We start from the raw sequence: 18,460 nt of genomic DNA, 5'->3' as shown, positions 1-18,460 counted from the left end.
TTGACAAATAAAGTGTTACTGACTTTTTTTTGTGTGCCACAATTTTCTAAATTTGTTATTATTCCAACTTTTAGTGTGAAAGAAGACATTGCTTAGCTGTAATTGTGCATAAGCTGGAACTCACCAATTAGCTGAGGGAGCACTGGGTGGCATGCTTGTTGAGCTTTATTGATTGCAAAAACAAACAACAGAGCTCTTCATAACAATACTCACATTTTCTTAATTATTTTCACTGTTTTAATAACATGTTTGAAATGAATTAGTGTCAGGATTTTTTTTGTTTTTCTATGTCTGTGTTAAAATGAAAAGCCAATAAAAACAAGTTTAGAAGCTTGTATTATCCGAGGCCATAACACAACCAGGCCGTATTAAGTGCTATAGCAACCAATCAAATTAGACTCTTTCACAGCCTCACAGTTTTGGCCTTCACTGTATTCAGGGAGACTGTTCATTCACGTTATTATAACTTGTTTGCTTTAGTCTTTCAGACACTAAAGAAGTTCAGGAATCATTTTGGAGAGCAGGATATGATATCTGACTAAGTCAAGGAAAAATGCTTTCATGTTCCAGGCGAAGGCGTCTGCACCCCTGTACATATTGAACTGTGACCCCGTCTTTGTAAATGTTAAATAAAAATCCCAGAGTGTGAAAAATACTCTTTTATCAGTAGCGCTCAGTGCCTCTCTTGGGGTCCCAGCTGTTCCACTCCAGTAAAACTACAGCTGTGTGGAGCCTCTCTGTTTAATCTATGGCAAAGTCAGTGTAGTCAGTCATCAAATTTATGCTAAGCCACATGAGAAGGCTGCATTAACCAACTGTCCAGTGTCTGCCAATGAATTAAACACTCACACACACTCTAACTCTGCACACTGACAAAGTATCACTTCTGAACTCATCTAAAGCAGTCTCCCTCTTTTGTAGAAAATACCATCAATCTCTGTCTGTGACAGTTTAATAAACAAACTGAATGAGTTAGTGAAGCCATTTATCAGCAAAGAAAAAGACATTGAATATTGCTGAAGTTATTGACAATCAATGTGCAGATGTCAAATTGGCTGGCAGCTTGCTGCCGTTACTCAGCAAATGTGAATATCAGGTGATAGCATTATTGGGCCATGAACCAACATTAGCAACACTAACCTCACCCACTATGAAAAATAGATGACCTCTGATGCAGAGTTTATCGAATTTATATACAAAGAAATTGATAAGTTTATGGAACTTAATCAAACTCAAGAAATATTATATTGTCTAATTTTGGAATCATTGAAAGCCTTTCTCAGCAGTCAAATCAAATCATAAAGCCCCCATGCAAAACAGCCAGCAAGTGTGATTTAAGAAGATTGAAAGTAATATTTTACAACTTGATGGAGAGCTTTCATGCTCTACATCAGCTGATTTAAAGAATAATTATCTCTTCAGACTGATTTGAAATTATTATCTACAAAAATGATTGAGAACCTATTGAATAAATCCAGACACAAGACATATGAACATAGTAAAACAAATATGGAAAATCTTGGCCCACCAACTACTACAACATATCAGTCCGTCTTTGAAATTACTGATGGATTTTACCAAAAAATGACCCCAGTGTATTTTATTCATTTATTTTTTTGGTTTATTTGACCACAAAAATGTTTTTGAACATATATGGGTGTACAGAGTTCTAAAGTTTGTTTAATTCCATGGAAATAGAGAAAAAACTGACCATATGTTGGTCTTTTCCTTTACTTCCTGTCTTTATCATCTGAAGCCATTAGCACCAACATCTTATTTTCTTCTCCCTTTAGATTTTGACAGAAGTTAGAGAAGAAGCAGACCTCCTCTGGGCTGCCGTCCTCCTACATCACACACTCTACAAAACTTTAACACACATTTTCCCAACTGTGCAACCGTCCAACATGAGTCAAAAGATAAAAACATTCAAAACAGACTGAGAAGAAGCCAGTCTGACAGTCTTCAGAACTCTATGCAGAGTCCAAAACCTGAAACTACCAAATTTTGTACATATTTACAAATCTGAGCTCTAGCATTATGAAGGTAAAAACATCATCTCTGCTCCCTCCTGATTTGGTCCAGTGCAGTAACAATAAGTTGTGGCTCACCAATGTACAATGCACAATAAGAGTGGGACATACAGTAGGTACATTTAATCTCTGGTTGGTTAGATAAAGTCTGTTTACAAGAAGTACTGGTTACAGTAAGAAGTAGAAAAGAAATAGAGAGCTGAAGTTTGAGCAAAAGCCTCAAACAGACGTGAAGTGTGACATAATTACAGTGTGACAGTGAGGTAATATAGCCAATAAATCACTTCCTCCCACTTTTAATAAAATATATCTTGTGTTGCTGTCTCTCCTTCCTCCCAGCTGATATTTATTGATTTGTGACTGCTGCATCTTTCTCTTTTAGCAATGTCATGTGCTCCAGACACTTAACATTAAAATGCATCAACTGAAAAATTCTATTATGATATAATGAGTTGTAATGCTTTAGAGAAAATGAAAAGATAAATTAGCTTAAATTGTCTTTAAATAATCAACAAATACATTTTAGCATTATTGACACAAATCCATCCATTTCTCACCTTGATTAAATCTCTTGGCTCCTCACTGAGGAAACCAAAACATTTCTCACACCCCTTGTGCTTGGCTACAAACACATAATCACTAACGGCAACAGTGCAGCACCAGGGGAGCAATTTTACTTCTTTAAACTAAGAAAGTCTAAAGTTTTTGCTCCCAAACTGAATTAACTGCTCTTGGACATCTACATTGTTTGTGTCCAGATCATTAAGTGCCAAATGCAAACACTGACCGTGAACTGTTCAGCAAAACCTCATTCTTATACTGAACAAACAAAATGCGATGGAAGTGACCCCATAACGGGGTAATAAGCCCCAGAATTGTATTTGATGGCATGGACATAGAAAGTGACGCAACACAAAACACATTGACATTTTAGTGACAGCAGAGATGTACAAAATTAATCAAGTTAAATAACCATTTAATGAACTATATTTGTTGACATTATAAAAAAATGCAGAAGTTAAATAACATCTGAAAAATAAAAAGATGTAAATGTCTAAATATAAACTACATATGCCCTTTTCCACTGCTACCTTTGATACAGTCAGAAAATATTTTGAAACGTTAATGACAATTATTCTAAAATATGAGTAAAAACCCTGTACAGAAAGCAGCACATGTTTTTTTCTCAGTCTCGGTCATGCTGCCTCTGCTCTAATGTCTCTTCTCTGAGTTTTCTCTTTCTATTGCAACAAACATGTTTTTTTTTAAATATGAGAAAAGCAACAGTGTATAGAAATTAAAGATGACTGACTTTATTCCTGGGATAAAACGATGTAACAAAGGTAACAACATTACTACTCTTATTAACTACTTTGATATGATATACTGGCATGGATTAACTAGTCATCATTTAGCTACATTATCTGCATGCGGCAACATTTTTAAGCTTTATACGGTTCGTTTGAAAGAAAACACTACAAAGTTTGTTGGGGTTTTTTTGCCTTTTGGGTCTGGCTAATTGCTGAACATGACGCTGACCATGCAGCTCGGCTCAGCAGCAGCTCATCATATCCAGAGGTGTGATCAGCATCAGCTTGGATATGGTCATGGAGCATTTAGAGACTGCAGGGAAAACCACATTACCACATCTTAACAGAGTAAACGGTTGTGAAGGCACAGATATGGCCGTCCCACTGGGCAGCTGTAAGGGTCACAGCTTATGTTCCATGATTACTGCAGGAACTCTAATATTACACCGACAAGACTGAATGTTTGTAGGGGTGTACTTGTGTGTGCAAGTGCAGCCAGTAATGCCAGAGTGGAATCTGCTGACATTTACTGTGTGCTTGTATGTGTCTGGATGTTATTTTCCATCAGAGTTTGGATCCCTGCTGCCTCCGCCCCTGTGATGCAGCTGATGATAAAGATGGAGGTCGCCTGGTTTGCTGCTGTGTCGGCACTTAGCTACGCCCGCCGTTGATTGTGTAAACATGCAGGTAGTGTCCCTCACTGGACACGGTTTCATTAGCTTGCACACAGTCCATTTAAGGTCTGCTGCATGTTATTATACCTGGGTCCCAGCACAGTGAAGACACACACACCCCGACACAACAAAACACCCAGTGACACTTAAACACACCTCCTCCCACAATCTCATTCAAAACCTGACAGTTTGTGAAGAAGGAAAACTAATGTATTTTGTTAAACAAGCGTCAATCTCAGTCCTTCCCAGGTCTCTGAGTGAGTATGAGCTGGTCAGGTGACAGGTAGACACAGAAAATGTTCTCTACCTCTATTGTATGGGTTAGTTTTTCTTCCATAATCCAAGAGCACACATTTTCAGTCTGAAAGCAGGATTTCATGTCTTTTGCTCTCAAAACTTTTAATACTTTTGCTTACATCTTTATTTTGAAAGCAGAATTTAATGTCTTTCTTTCAAAACTTGTAAAGATTGTACTCAAAACTTCTCATGCTCACACTAAGGCCCTGTTTACATGACAATGATGCAATGAAAATGGAATTTTTGTTCCATTTCTGTTAAAACATTTACATGAACACGTTCCAATTACAATCTTTGTTTACACAGTAATGGTACACATCGAAAAGGTGTCATGCCCTCGCCACGCCGCTAGCTTGTGCTAGGTTCTTTGAAAGTGTTCCAGTATGTGTTTAAAAAAAAAAAGTTCTACTTGAAGGCAGGTCGATTCATGTTTCCCCATCAGGTACAGTTCCCCCAGTTACCGGGGAAAAACACACAGTATGTGGGTCTGATTAGGGCGCAGTTGGTAAAAAGTGGGATAAGTTTGCTGAAACACGTTGTTTGAGCTTTCATGGTAGTTCTCTAGATAAGAGCGCTGAACAAGCACACGTGTATTTTGCCACCTGGGCTGTGCAGAGCAGTGAAGAGATGCTGTGGGAAACACGAATTGTCTGACGGGGAAACACAAATTGTAGTAACACCAGCATTGTCAGTAGATTCTTCTTCTTCTGTGGATTGTAGGAAGCAGCTATGTTTTGCGTCATGCTATGCATGAGCTAGGGATTCCTGATAGAAAAGATCCATTTACTCTGTTTACAAGACAATGGGACAACGGGACACCGGTACGTTTTAGAACCATTGCACTCTCGTTCTCATACTGTGCCAAGAATCCACTTCTTTCTAAAGGGGCAAGTATTACATTTGATCAATTTTCAAAATAATGCAAATTATTCATTGGGATGTTTTAATGGTAAATGAAATCTTAAAAAATACAAATTGTTTTTAAGTATAAAAAGGATGAAATGAAATGACCAAACATTAATTAGATCTTTTAGATCTGTGGGTTTTTTTACATTTTGAGATTTTTGATGCCCATCTTGAAAGAGACTAACTCAGTGAGTCATTCCTGATTAAACTTGTTTTATTACATCAGTTCACTTCCTTCCAAAGTACATAAACAAACCTCAGTTATGGCTCCAGTGTGCAGTGGCATTCTCACTGGTGACATTTACGCTGGTCTTTACTGCAGTGACTGCAGCCCAGTTGTCAAGATGGTAAAATGTTCACTTATGGAAAGTACAGCTTTGTGGAATATCTTCATTCTGTAAGTTTTTGTTTTACTTGTGTTAGATAAGAACATGTTACATTTTCACATCACTGGATGTAGTTAATCCTGCCCAGGACTTTGTGAAGCTGCCTGTTGCCTGGCAAAACAGAGTTTTTGTACAAAGACCTTCTGACTGGGCTCTCCATTGGCTACATCAGTCCCATAAAGGGACTTCACTGTTGCCATAGTGTTTTTTTTTCCTCTCATGCAGACAAGAGAGGATGCAGGGGACAGAGAACATGAGCGAGAAGTAAGAGACAGATGAACAGAAAGATGGTGAGGAAGAGAACAAATCACTTGCTTTGGCAGCGCCAAGCTGTTCATGAAGTCTGACATGAATGATTCAGTGAACATCTCAGTTTCAGCACTACGTATAAAGAAGTTGGAGGAATTTTCAGGGATGTGACAAAGGTCAAATTAATGCGAGACAAATCTCTATTTGATACAACCGCAGGTAGGAAGATTCACTATAGAGATTATGTTTTTTTTTTACTGTAACTAATTAGTAGATAAATAATACAAAATCAGCCCACTCTTGATTGGTTTCTAGCATTACAATCATCCTGGAATATATTCATCTTGATTGTTAAAATTATATTTTCTTTCACCTCACTTCTTTTTAATCACTACAAAGAAAAACAGAGGAGCTGGTGGTGCCGGTCTCCAGAGGTGATTGGACTGGAGGCAGGGTTCAAAGGTCGCCCGTCCATCACAGAGCCTGAAATATACAAAGCCAAAAATATAAACAAAAACAATCTAGAACACAATATTAATGCAGTTAAATACCAAATACCAGTTAAATACCACAATTTCCAAACTATAAGCAGGTATTTTTTTCACACGGTTGCAGCTTTTTGCCAACACTTTTCAAAATGTTGGACTGTTGCGAGATGAAGGATGGTACAAGCTCAAACAAATTTGCCTCAAGGTGAAAGTGACAATGAAAGAACGTCTGAAGAAGTGTGTGAAGCTGTTTACAACACTAAAGAAGAAACTTTAGTGCTTTTAGTGTGCAGGAAGATGAAGAGGGCGATCAAGGGCTTTTCCTTTTTTAAAACAGTCACATTACAGACACTGTTAGGTAGGGTGACCAAACGTCCGTATTTCCCGGGACATGTCCGTATTTCACGTCCTGTCCCGGGCGTCCCGGGTTTTTTTTAGAAAGTGAGGAAATGTCCTGTTTTTTAAATTTCCTTCATTGGACCATTAAATTTACAGGCACTAGGGCACTGTGCACGGCGCTGCATGTGACGTAACGCCCAACTCCATGGAGTTTCCCCGCTTTTACAGCCCCCCACCCCCCCCCCCCCCCCCCCCCCCCCCCCCCCACCCCCCCCCCCCCCACCCCCCCCACCCCCCCACCCCCCCAGGTTGTCCTGGTTTTCCCAAATTAAAATATGGTCACCCTACTGTTAGGAAAAAACTATTATGGTACATATTACATATTTGTATGCTACTGATATTTCATTTAAAGTTAAACATCTGTATACATTTTGTCATGTTATAATCTAGGCACCTGCAGCTCATAGACAAATGTGGCCTATATATGTACTTTTGTTTTTAAGTTGGGGTGTGGTTTATATTCAGGTGCGCTCAGTTAGATAGAAATGGATAAACTCTTACATAACATTAAATACACACAACTAGACACCTAAAAGAGAACAGTTCTAAAAGTTCAATTTTACTTTCCATAGTCAGGTTTTTACATTTTTGAATATAATGTAAATTCAACAAACTGCAACTGTTGATGTTTGGTCCATAAATGATCATTTCAAATGTGAAACTACAGTTTAGTATAGTTTGACTGATGGTGAGACAGTGCAACACGTGGAATATGATTGTGTACATTAGGTTGAATTAGGTGGTGCTTTAAATCCAGAGGAAGTTCTGAAGTTCTACTGCTCCCATCCATAACCAACAAACCCTCCATAAACCTGGAAAGACAAGGTTGCTGGTAAAAGCTAAATAAAAGCTGGAGCTAAATGTCACAACGGAGAAGTTTGTTCTGCTGTCCACATGTTCACCTAGGTTTGTTAAAGGCAACTGGAAAGTTTGTTCCGAACTTAGAAAGCTCATTCAGTATAAATGGATGATAATGCTGTAATGTCGTAGGACTCCTGTTTCTGATTTCTATTTATGGGCTTCATCTTTAATAAAGATTTTTATGTCTGGATACATGCAAGATACAAATTAAGTACAGCTGGCCTGTGAATGATTAATCTTCTGATTCTTGTACGTTTTTTACTGATGTGTGGGTTCGAGGGTTTTGCAGCTTCCAGTTTGCCAACACCGTCATTCACATTACGAGATGTGCAATAATTTAGCTGCATATGTTTGCATTGTGAATGAAATTCTAAGTTTGTTGTTTTGCATGAAACAAGTAATGTTTGGTCTGTGTTGGTTAACAAGCCATGAGTTTCTAGCCGTTCAGAAAAGAGAGTCAACATCTTTAAAAAGGAAACATTTATTGAAAACATGAACATGTGTTGTGATTAGTTTGATTACTGCTAGAATAATGCATTTTATATCACTGCATCACATCATAAATGTTGATCCTTGTGAGCTGCTAACATGCCTGGTCCCTGTAGGAGACAGTAGAGGTCTTTGTCTGGTTATTATATCATCCAATAATATTTTTTATAGTAATGTGTTGCAGATCCCAGAGAAACAGTCTCATCTTCTTGTATTCTATTTAACATCATTTAATATGACGGTAATATAATTTGTGAAGGTAGCCAGAATAGAGTTGTATGGTCACTTTATGAAAACACATTTGCTTCCTACTGGTTCTGTATGAACCCATAAAACAGTTTTTGATCATTTCATTTATTACAGACAAAGCTATCCAAACACACTGGAATTGGAACAACCAAAACCATGTTGGTGGCTACATTGTTTTATTGTTTTTTTTTTTTCTGAAAGTCAGTTTTATGCAGGATGCATTAAAATGTTCCATATTTTTAAATTTGCCCCCATAATTCTGGGGAAGAACCAAAATAGTTTGGGACATTTGGGACAAATGTTTATGTTCTGTTTGCTCAGTGGTAGCTTTGATCTGGAAACTTTCCTATGAAGGCTTTTTTTTGCCAAGTCTCTCCTTCCCACTGTTAGGTCACAGCAGCACCAGAACATTTAAATCAGTCCAGGCCCAACGTGTCTGACTGAACGTCAGTGTTTGTTCCTTCTGACCTTGATAGACTCCGGCGGTAATGTTGGTAGGACTCGGTTTAAGGTTGGTCATGATGAAATGAATCATTTCAAATCATTGAACCATTTTTTATATAAAATGATTCATTTTTAATTTATCATAGATAACTAAGGTTACCGTACTTATAATTGGAAAATATAATCTTAATTTTTTAAAGGTGGAAAACATCATCCTTTCACACACAAAACTGACAAATATAATGTTCACTTGCTGTTATTGACATTGTGTTTAGGAGGTGCTGAATATTGTTCTGCTGTTTCAGAGGGAAAGCTTTGGCCCTGCCTTCATTCTTAGTTTGAGAAATACATTTGAAAGAACAAAAGATATGGAAAAACCTTCAGATTAAGTAGCAGAGGAAATCAATATCACCTTCTCTAACACAAAGATTCAGAAATAACTCAGGAAATTATCTGATATCTTTCTTATACCATAAATTTATGTCACCATGACAACGACAGGTGGAAATATGAGCCAATTGTTAGAGCTGTCAGGAGGCAATACGCCCTGCCTTTCATTCGGAATATTGCGTGGGGAATTTGTGGCGTGAACAATGAACGATGTGAGGATGTTTTCTCAGCTGACATCACTTTCACTTTGTGGCCTGCTGCTTGTTGAACAGGTGTTCTGCTTCACCACCACATAACACAGACCAATCTGGTTTTGTTTGGCTGATTGGATTCCTTTCAAGACAAATGCACTGCTGGGGAAACATCAGGCGTGTTATAAAGTTTTGATGTGATCCACTGATTTCAATATGCACCCGATGACTTCTGTCGCTTTTCTCTCCTGAACGCTGCTGAGCAAAGCAAGCTCTCATCTTAGTTTAATTCCTTCCGAAATCAAAGCACACACAGAGAAAAGGATGAGGTTGGCAAAGGTTGGAGGAACATTGTTTCTGATCCTGGGTATGTGGGTATTTTAGACCTTTTCTGCTGGTAAATAAGAAATAAAGAAGCTCCTAAAGTTATGTTTTATTTTTTGAGAAATTTACCAAGGTGCTGATGGGATTTCTTTGCAGTTTTTTTCCTTCCTTTGTTAATTTATTAAAGGTCCTCCGGCTCAGTCTTATTTTTGGGGTACTCTCCTCCCACTGTTCATTAGATCTGCCATCACAAAACAGCATTATTCTGCCATTTGTGAATAATGAGCACCTCTAATGTTCTCAATGTATATTACACCCATGTTTTATTCTGAATAATGACTTGCAGCACATTTTATGTGCATTATAGTTGAGATCACACACAAGTTTCTGGCACACACCATTCAGTCTCACGGTGCAGCTCAAACATCAGACAAACTGTTGTTTGAACAATGGTTCCCACAAGGCAGCATAAGAGCTGATGAGCCTGAACCGGGAAAAGAAAACACATCGTTGTAGCTTTGCTTACCCGAGGCTAGAAGATGTCCTGCTGTCCTTAGCCGATAACGGCGCCATTTCATTTGCGTTGAAAACAAAAGCATGAAAGCCAAAGGGTTATAAATGATATTTTCAGGAGTACTTTCAAAATGTTCTTTATTCAAATTCCCTTTGTGACTTTTCAATGCAGCACTATCAAAATGATGGATGTTAGCTTGCAGGTGTCTAGAGCCTGTGATCTTAGGATTAAGATTTGCCAGGGCAAGTCTATTTTAAACACAGATGAACTGCTGGAGAACTGTGGGGAAAACTGTTACAGCAAAAGACTTGCTGTAGACTTGATTTCTAAGTGAAATAAACTGAAACATTTCCTTCAACTTTCTGTCTGTGCAGATGCAGTGGGCTGATGATCCAGTCATACGGGAAATTAAACCATAAACCTATTACACACCAGATGTGTTCAGATGTCTTTAGGTTCCTGCAATGAGGTCAGGTCTCATGTCTCTGAGAGGCAAATCCAAGTCCTGAATCGTGATTTGCAATGTCTTAAGTTTCTAATGAATAAAAATGTTTCCAACAAATCCATAACATCTATTCCTTCAAAATCTGCAATGAAATTCAGATTAAGTTCAGATTCAAAAATATTTTATGGATCCTAAAGGATTCCAAACCTGACAACAGAAGAATACAATAGAATAATTTTAATATTTAAAATCAGGAGTTTAAAAGTAAAACTCCTGATAAGTTTTATTTTTAAATCAAATTAGTTTGTGGTCTGTTTTGTGTTTTCTTTAAGTTGTTAGTCTCATGAGGCTAAAATTATACAGTGTGAGTTGAACTGCCACTCACACTGTTGACCTTCTGACTTGCATTAAATTTGAGGAAATAACTTTCTTTCATTGTCTTTTTACATATCTGATACCAACCAAGAAACAACTCTCAGATGGACTGATCAAAACTTGGCCAAACAATATGAAAGCATAAATCTATCCATCCTGTGTTGTATTGCCAGTTCAGACCACAGGAGGTGTCATGGTATATTGTCTTGACACACTTTGGATTTGGGTACCTCAGTATTAAATCAACATCACATCAACATCACAGCCTGGCTGAGTATTTTTACCAACCAGGTCTATGTACCCATCATCTGATGGTTAGCTTTAGCAAGACAAGGCATCTTGTCACAAAGCTCTGATCACCCCCGACTGGTTTCTTGAACATGTCAATGAAACACTCCGTTGACCTCCAGTTACCAGATCTAAATCCAATACGTTTTGGGATGTGATAGAATATGGATATGCAACCAATTAATCTTCAGTAGCTACATGATGCTTTCTTTTAATATGAACCAGAATCTCTCAGGGAAGTTGTTGACATCTTGTCGAATCTGCACCACAAATTAAGGCAAAAAGTTCACAAACCATAACCAGGGAGTGTGCATGACAATGTGTTGATGATGTTTGACAAAATGTGCTTAATTTTTTCACACTGCAATCAACAAAGAAAGCATTTTAAACACGCTCATATACTTGGCAAATCTCAATTTTTAATGTCTCTCTCTTGCCCCTAAAACGTCTCACAGGCAGTTGAAATGATTCCCCCTCATGCGGTTCCAGGGGAAATTGGATTTTGGGTGCCGAGTGGTAAACCCTTATTTCTAAAACTACAGAAGAATAAATTTAAGGCTTCCCCTGTGGCAGTAAAATTGGGGCAAAGAAGACTTTATTCTCTTTAGAGAAGATGAATTTTGATCACAGTTAAATTTGGGTACCAGTGGATGTTCTCACTGTCAGCCAAGCAAACCTGTCCCTCCATCCCTCAGTTTTCATCAATACTTTTTTTGCATTAAGAAAATGCAGAGACACAATACTATATACATACACGCACGCACCCACACACGCACTCACACACAGGCACTTTTATATTTATATAAATGCCTCAAGAGCTGGGCTGCGGTCAGATTGAATTAGTTACTGTCTCATCAGCTATCCTCTCTACCTTACTCCCATACAGGGTATTACTCACTAAACCTGAGTCACACAGACTCTATGTGTGTGTGTGTGTGTGTGTGTGTGAATATGCGTGCGTGATTGTGTGAATGTACATACATCAGTCACCTTCTCTGACAGCTGTAACCTCAGGCCACTCAGCCTCCTCTGCAACACATTTACATGCAGGAACAAACAGAATCTGAAGCTCTTCAGAATGCACTGAGTCCCTGCTTTACAGAAAACAACACAGAGGCACACGCACTCTTGTCATTTCCATTTAGGACAAGAGTAGCCCTGTGGCCAGACGCCTCTTACCTGGGGAAAGTCGGTCCGCTCCCCGCTCCTTACCGGTTACTGGGACGACCGTCTGTCTTCAAGGTCCACCACACACACACACACCCCTACACGCATGCACCATTAGTCACACTTTGCTGCAGGAACCCCCCCAACACACACAGACACCCCCTCCACCCTTTCCCCCCAAACTCAGTTGAGTCATAGTTCCAGTGTAACAAAGAGAAAAATATGGCTATGAATACAATAACTCTTTATTCTTAGGATGTCTTTGCTGTTCGTAACTTACAGCTGAATAGGAACATTTTGCTTTCCATAAATGTTGTTTCAACGAAAGGACAAAGTAAGTAAGTGATTAATGAAAATAAAGTCAAGATGTGGTTTTGTAAAGCGGTAAGTTGGTATGAGCCAGACTATAAATGCCTCCTGGCTAGAGAGAATGAATACCTTTTACTAATACAATAGAAAGCAGTCACACATGTAAAGACTAGTTGGATGAAAGACATTAATTGTGATCCAAAATGGAGGAGTTTCAAAAAATATTTCTCACAGCATTGACAAATCCATAGGCTTCCATCCATTACTGAACCTTTGAGGTGTTTTACAGGCACAACAGTCACCATATGTTTCCTTTAAGTTCAAGCTTATGGCATTCTGTACCAAGTCTCTGACATCATCACTTTACGAAACCAGGTCTCAAAGTGGAAGTTTCTAGAAATTTCACAGAGGTGTAGTACTCCACAGGTGTGAAAACACACATGCTAAAAACACACAGCTGAAGGTTGATTCTGCACATGCAAATTTCAGATAATAACAAAATCAATGGTGGGCAGCATTGTACTGTGTGCTACTTAACCTGCTCAGTTTAACAACCTCTGTTATGGAGTATACGAGTTACATGAGCACCTGGTTCATCTGAGACATGTCACTGTTTTCTGAATGAGGTGGAAGCCAAAGGTCAAAGAGCATTCATGTTTCAATGGTGTGCTAAAATCAGAGCGTCATCTAGTGCCCTGGCATGTCAACTACAGAAGAGTAAGATATCTTGTCTCATGCAAACATGAAATGTTTCCTCATCAACATCCAAAAATACCAGCAGTTGCCGTTTCCATGAGAGTCACCCTCTGAAAGTCACTTTGATCTCTGAGCGGTGCACCTCCACTCTAGCAGGTTTTAGATAAATTCTTGGACATAATTCTCTATGATTTGACACCATGTTTCTTTTGAACTTGATGAATTGATAACTCTGATTCTAGGGGCGCCATGTGCCAAGGCTGTGTTATTTGTGGATGTCTTGGGTTCATTTCCCAGTCTCAGACTTTATGCTGCATGTCTTTCCTTTCTCTCTTCACTCCATTTCCATTTCAATAAAAGCCAGTAGTGTTCAAAACTCTTTTAAAATGCCTCTGATTCTATGGGCTGCAGAGTTATTTGACCTGCAGCTGGATGGTGAGCAGGAACATAACCACTGATGGCAGTAGCCAGACGTTAAGGGCCATTAATGGGGTTTAGTCAAGTGGGAAGGAGGTTTCACAGTCTCTGTGACAATGTGCAATCAGGAGCTGAGAAAATGAAAGTGTCTTACATTGTTATCCTTCCTATGTTATGTGCTTGATATAAGAAGAATCCTTGTGTGTTTCTAGTCTGCTGGAAACATGAAAGCAGCAGCAACGTCTGACAGGTTAAAAGCCTGCTCTGCTGAATCTATAAATTACTGGGGTATAGTCTGATGGAGTAAAGCTTCCTGCCAGCAGGGCAACATATTTCCAAAGTGTTACGAGTCACTGATTTTCTGCAAGGTAACCTCTCATTGTGAGATGTGATTTTCATCATTTCTACCTCCCCATTGATCTGTGCAATAAAAGCTGCCTTCAAATTCTCCCTTTTCCCTTCAAATCATTTACTGTAACTCAATAATGTCTCTTCTTTGTGTGATCCTCCATGCATTGTTGGAGTGTTCGTGGCAGTTTCTCTCATTGTTTCTAACTACCCTGCGCTTCAGACCATCGTGAGAGGGGATGAAACACCCAGCATTTAGGAAGCTCAGCAGCATCCCCATGTGTCTGTACTCCGAACTGCACATGAACGAGTACCCTCATAAAAATGTGAAATACCGTTTGAGCGAGAGTCTTGCTCTGGTCGTTGTTTTCAGATAACACAGTGAAAGGTCAGGCATGCCTGGGGATTGAGGTCCATCCTAAGTCAACTGCAGGAGAAAATAATAGAATGGATGATGAGAAAGAAGAATAGATGGAGCGGGGAAGGAGGCTGGAATGCAGGATGGAGGTTAGGAAAAGGGAAATGAGAAGAGGTGATGAGGAGAGGAGATATTACGAACCCATCCAAGCTGTCAGAGTAAATTAATAAAGCCACAGTAATCTGGGCTGCTTTTTCACCCAGTGACTCAACAGCGTCCAATAGCTGTAGACACAGTTTATCAATCATTTATTTAATAGTTTATTTATCCTGAATGAAAACATAACATAGAAACGTGAAAACAATGACAGGTTTTACCTTCAGTGTGTTGATCAGTGAGTTTCAAGTCAATAAATCTCATCTTGATTGTAACAGAAAAGTCTCTCCTATATTCCTCCAGTCCAGACCAACAGGCAGGGTAAGATGACTGTCCTCTGACAAGCAACATATTTCATCTGTTCTTTAATTTGCAAATCTGTGCAGGAGTAATCAAATCCTTAAAATACAAACTCTTACTGCAAACAAAGTTCAGATATTAACATAAATATTTAATGGTTTCATTGGCATTGCATTTTCTGGTGACTTTCCCTCAGCTAACACACTCTGGTGTCTGGTGTCCACAAGATGGAGGTAATTAAACCATTTCATTCCAGTGTTTTGTACCTGTGGCACATCTAAAACCTGCAGGACAGCGGCCCGTGAGGACTGGAGTTTGACACCCCTGCTCCAAAGGAATCCGAAGGCGTTCCCAGGCCAATTGAGAGACATACTCCCAGTTTGTTTGACACAGTTGAGTCTGTATTGGTGCTGTTGGAGATCTATGGATGGAGTTGTGTTCCTTGGATTCCCAGGAATTTGGGGGAAGATGGTGGTTTGGTGGCAGTTAGGTGCAGTGACTTGTGCAACTTCTGCTTTTCAAACCCTATCACGCTTGAGAATTGCTCTCCTAGGAAAGTATCAGGCGTCGTTGTCTGATTAGTCTTCACTTGTTGTTTTGAACATTTGGCCACATTCCCCAAACACCATCAATCCACCCCCAAGGCCACCTCATGATGTCTTTGTCTGTATGTGTAAAAATACAAATAAATTCTAGAAAATGTAAAGGGGACTCTTTTGTCAGATAGTCTTCTGTAGTCATAGCGACTGGTACAGTACTGTATGTATTGAACCAGACAGAAGAAAAAAGACAAACAGTACAATGTCAAAAACACATCTTAATGAGGAAGCTGATTAAAAACACAAGAGCAACATCTTCAAAACACACATCTGAGCTTCAGATTAATTCTTTGTCTATGTTATGAAGACAGTAACGTTTGTTTGCTTACACTGAAAACAAAGAAGGAACCTCTGGAAGTAGATTACCTCGATGTTTGCTGTGTGTCTGATTAGTGTCAGCTGGTGCAGTAATATCAAGAAGATAATTAAGAGCTTAGGTTGTAGGAAAAATGAAACAGTGTGCTGGTGGCTAAAAGATAAAACACACACATATACGCGTATGCATACACATTTACATGGGAACACAATAAAAAGAGAAAATGCCAGGACTTAGCTCAGTACAAACAGGTAACATTCCAGTCCCTCTTCTTATTCACACACACTGATGCACCCAGTTTTCTGCTCTGGCCAGCCTGAGGCTCACAGTGAGACAGCCTGAGATGGTTGGTGAGCTTTAATACACTGTTCATGTGGTAGACAGTAATGTGATTCCATGTAGTTCTGTGTGTTTTATATCTGCTGGTGTGAACGGAGACTTTTGTGTTGGGAAGGATGTGAGGAGTGAATGAATAGACTGTTACAGGTGTGGACAGTCATCATGTGCTGTCTGTTCACAGAATGGCTAATATGGTCTGCTCTGGAATACACACAGATCCATCCCATTTCACTTTAATATATGAAAGTGTCAACATTGACTATGAAGTGATCAGTTAACTGATTAAAAATCTAAAGTTTGAGTTGCTTCATGAGTGATTTTCATGTACCATGAGTGACATCCTGTCAGCTTTGTGAGAATATGAAAATCAGACCTAGAAAACCCACGACCCACAGTCCATTTGTTAGATTCATGTGTTGGTGTAACCAGCCCTCTTTCCCAAACCCTCGTCCCCTGCCTGATTTCAGTATATTCTTTGAGTTTCTGGATCTTCTTTAGAGAATCCTGTCTGCTCTCGGTGCTTTGCGTACTATTTTGGACTTTTCTGGACTCTTAATGAGTCTGGAAGACATAGTCTGATTGTTTCCAACCCATGTAGAAGAGTAACAGCCAAGCATATGAGCGTTAATGAGGAAAAGCCTGTCATTATTGTCACAACAGCTTGGCTGTGTGGGAGTCATACACTCAATCATATATGTATTTTTAAATAATATATTCTATTTTTTCAGTCTGTATATTTTCCAATTGTTGACAGTGAAGGGCAGAATATACAGAATGAAAACAGAAGCATCTGATTTCCAGCATGTTGTGGTTATAAACCAAGGACTTTTTTTCGTTCACATTTTTACATGATTGTCTTCTAGTAGCAAACACCCTGTAATCTTATGAGGCCACGTGTGACATAATTTCGTTTAACCAAGAAATACATAATTTTATACTTTAATCTTTTATAAATTAAAACACTTCCTGCTCATTCAACAGATTTTAAGACCCAGAAGAATATTCCCCCGGCAACTGGAAGGTTGTGGGATTTTCTTCCAATTTCTCCAACCACATGTCAAAGTGTCCTTGGCAAACAAATGGACTCCAAGTTGCATTGCAATACTGTGCAGTGAAGTGTGGATGTGTGTGAATTGGTGAATGTGACTTGAAGACTAAAAACACTCTGACTGATTGTTAAGATTAGAAAGTGTCATTTAACATTCAGCCAGACTAATCCAGTAAAAAGGTTGGTGTCTGATGCTTAAAAGAGCTGAAATGTCAGCTGCTGAGTTCGACGGTTCCAAATATCTGAATGTGACAAGGTTTGAAAATGTTCTTGTGGTAGGTTTGCCCTTCATTATTGAAACTGATTCAACTGACTTTTAGTAAATGTTACTTTGCCATTTAAAAGTCCAGCGATGGCAGTCCATGAAGCTTGGACGCTGTGGTGAATCTTCATTTGCCTGCAGCGCGTCCAGCTAACTGCCTGCTTCCCACCCAAAGCCTGATCCTGGTTGGGTTTACGCCAAATTTTCTGTGGCTCAGCACTAAAGTAAAAGCTCCTAGGCATTTTGTCACCAGCCTGCCATCCTGTCATCAACAGTAAAAGCCCTCCATTTACAGGACACAGAGCAGAGAGGGAATTCAGTGTGCCATGGGGCAGCAGTTACACAGATAGATTACCTGCAAATCCCACCCAGGGGGGAACTGAGAGCAGAGACATCAACAGACTACACTCACACACACACACCCCGCACAAATACACACACATAGTTCTCTGGAGTGAAAGCATACACACAACTGGGCACATCGGGCCAAATCGCTTCATTCCTGATTCAGGAAGAGGATGGTGGTGCAGATGCAATCTGACTGGCAAATGTGAAATGTGATGGGAGAAAGGGAACATAAGGTCAGGGTGGTGATGGAAAGTCATGATAATGATTGAGTCAAATAGCAAAGGTCCTAATGGTGGAGCTGGACCATCTGCATGCTAACACAGATGGAGAACAGATAGAGACGCAGCGCCTTTCATACACAAGCTGAATCTGAAAACTTAGAAACTAAGTCAGTGTGGTGTGAACATGGTGAAGAAAGTCAGTCCCAGTGACATAGTTTCAAAGTGAAGAATGTTTTAAATTACCATATTTTATGCATTATAAGTCTC

This window comes from Xiphophorus maculatus, chromosome 23, assembly GCF_002775205.1.
Source record: "Xiphophorus maculatus strain JP 163 A chromosome 23, X_maculatus-5.0-male, whole genome shotgun sequence".
Classification (NCBI taxonomy): Eukaryota; Metazoa; Chordata; class Actinopteri; order Cyprinodontiformes; family Poeciliidae; genus Xiphophorus; species Xiphophorus maculatus.
Note: the sequence above shows the minus strand (reverse complement) of the source record.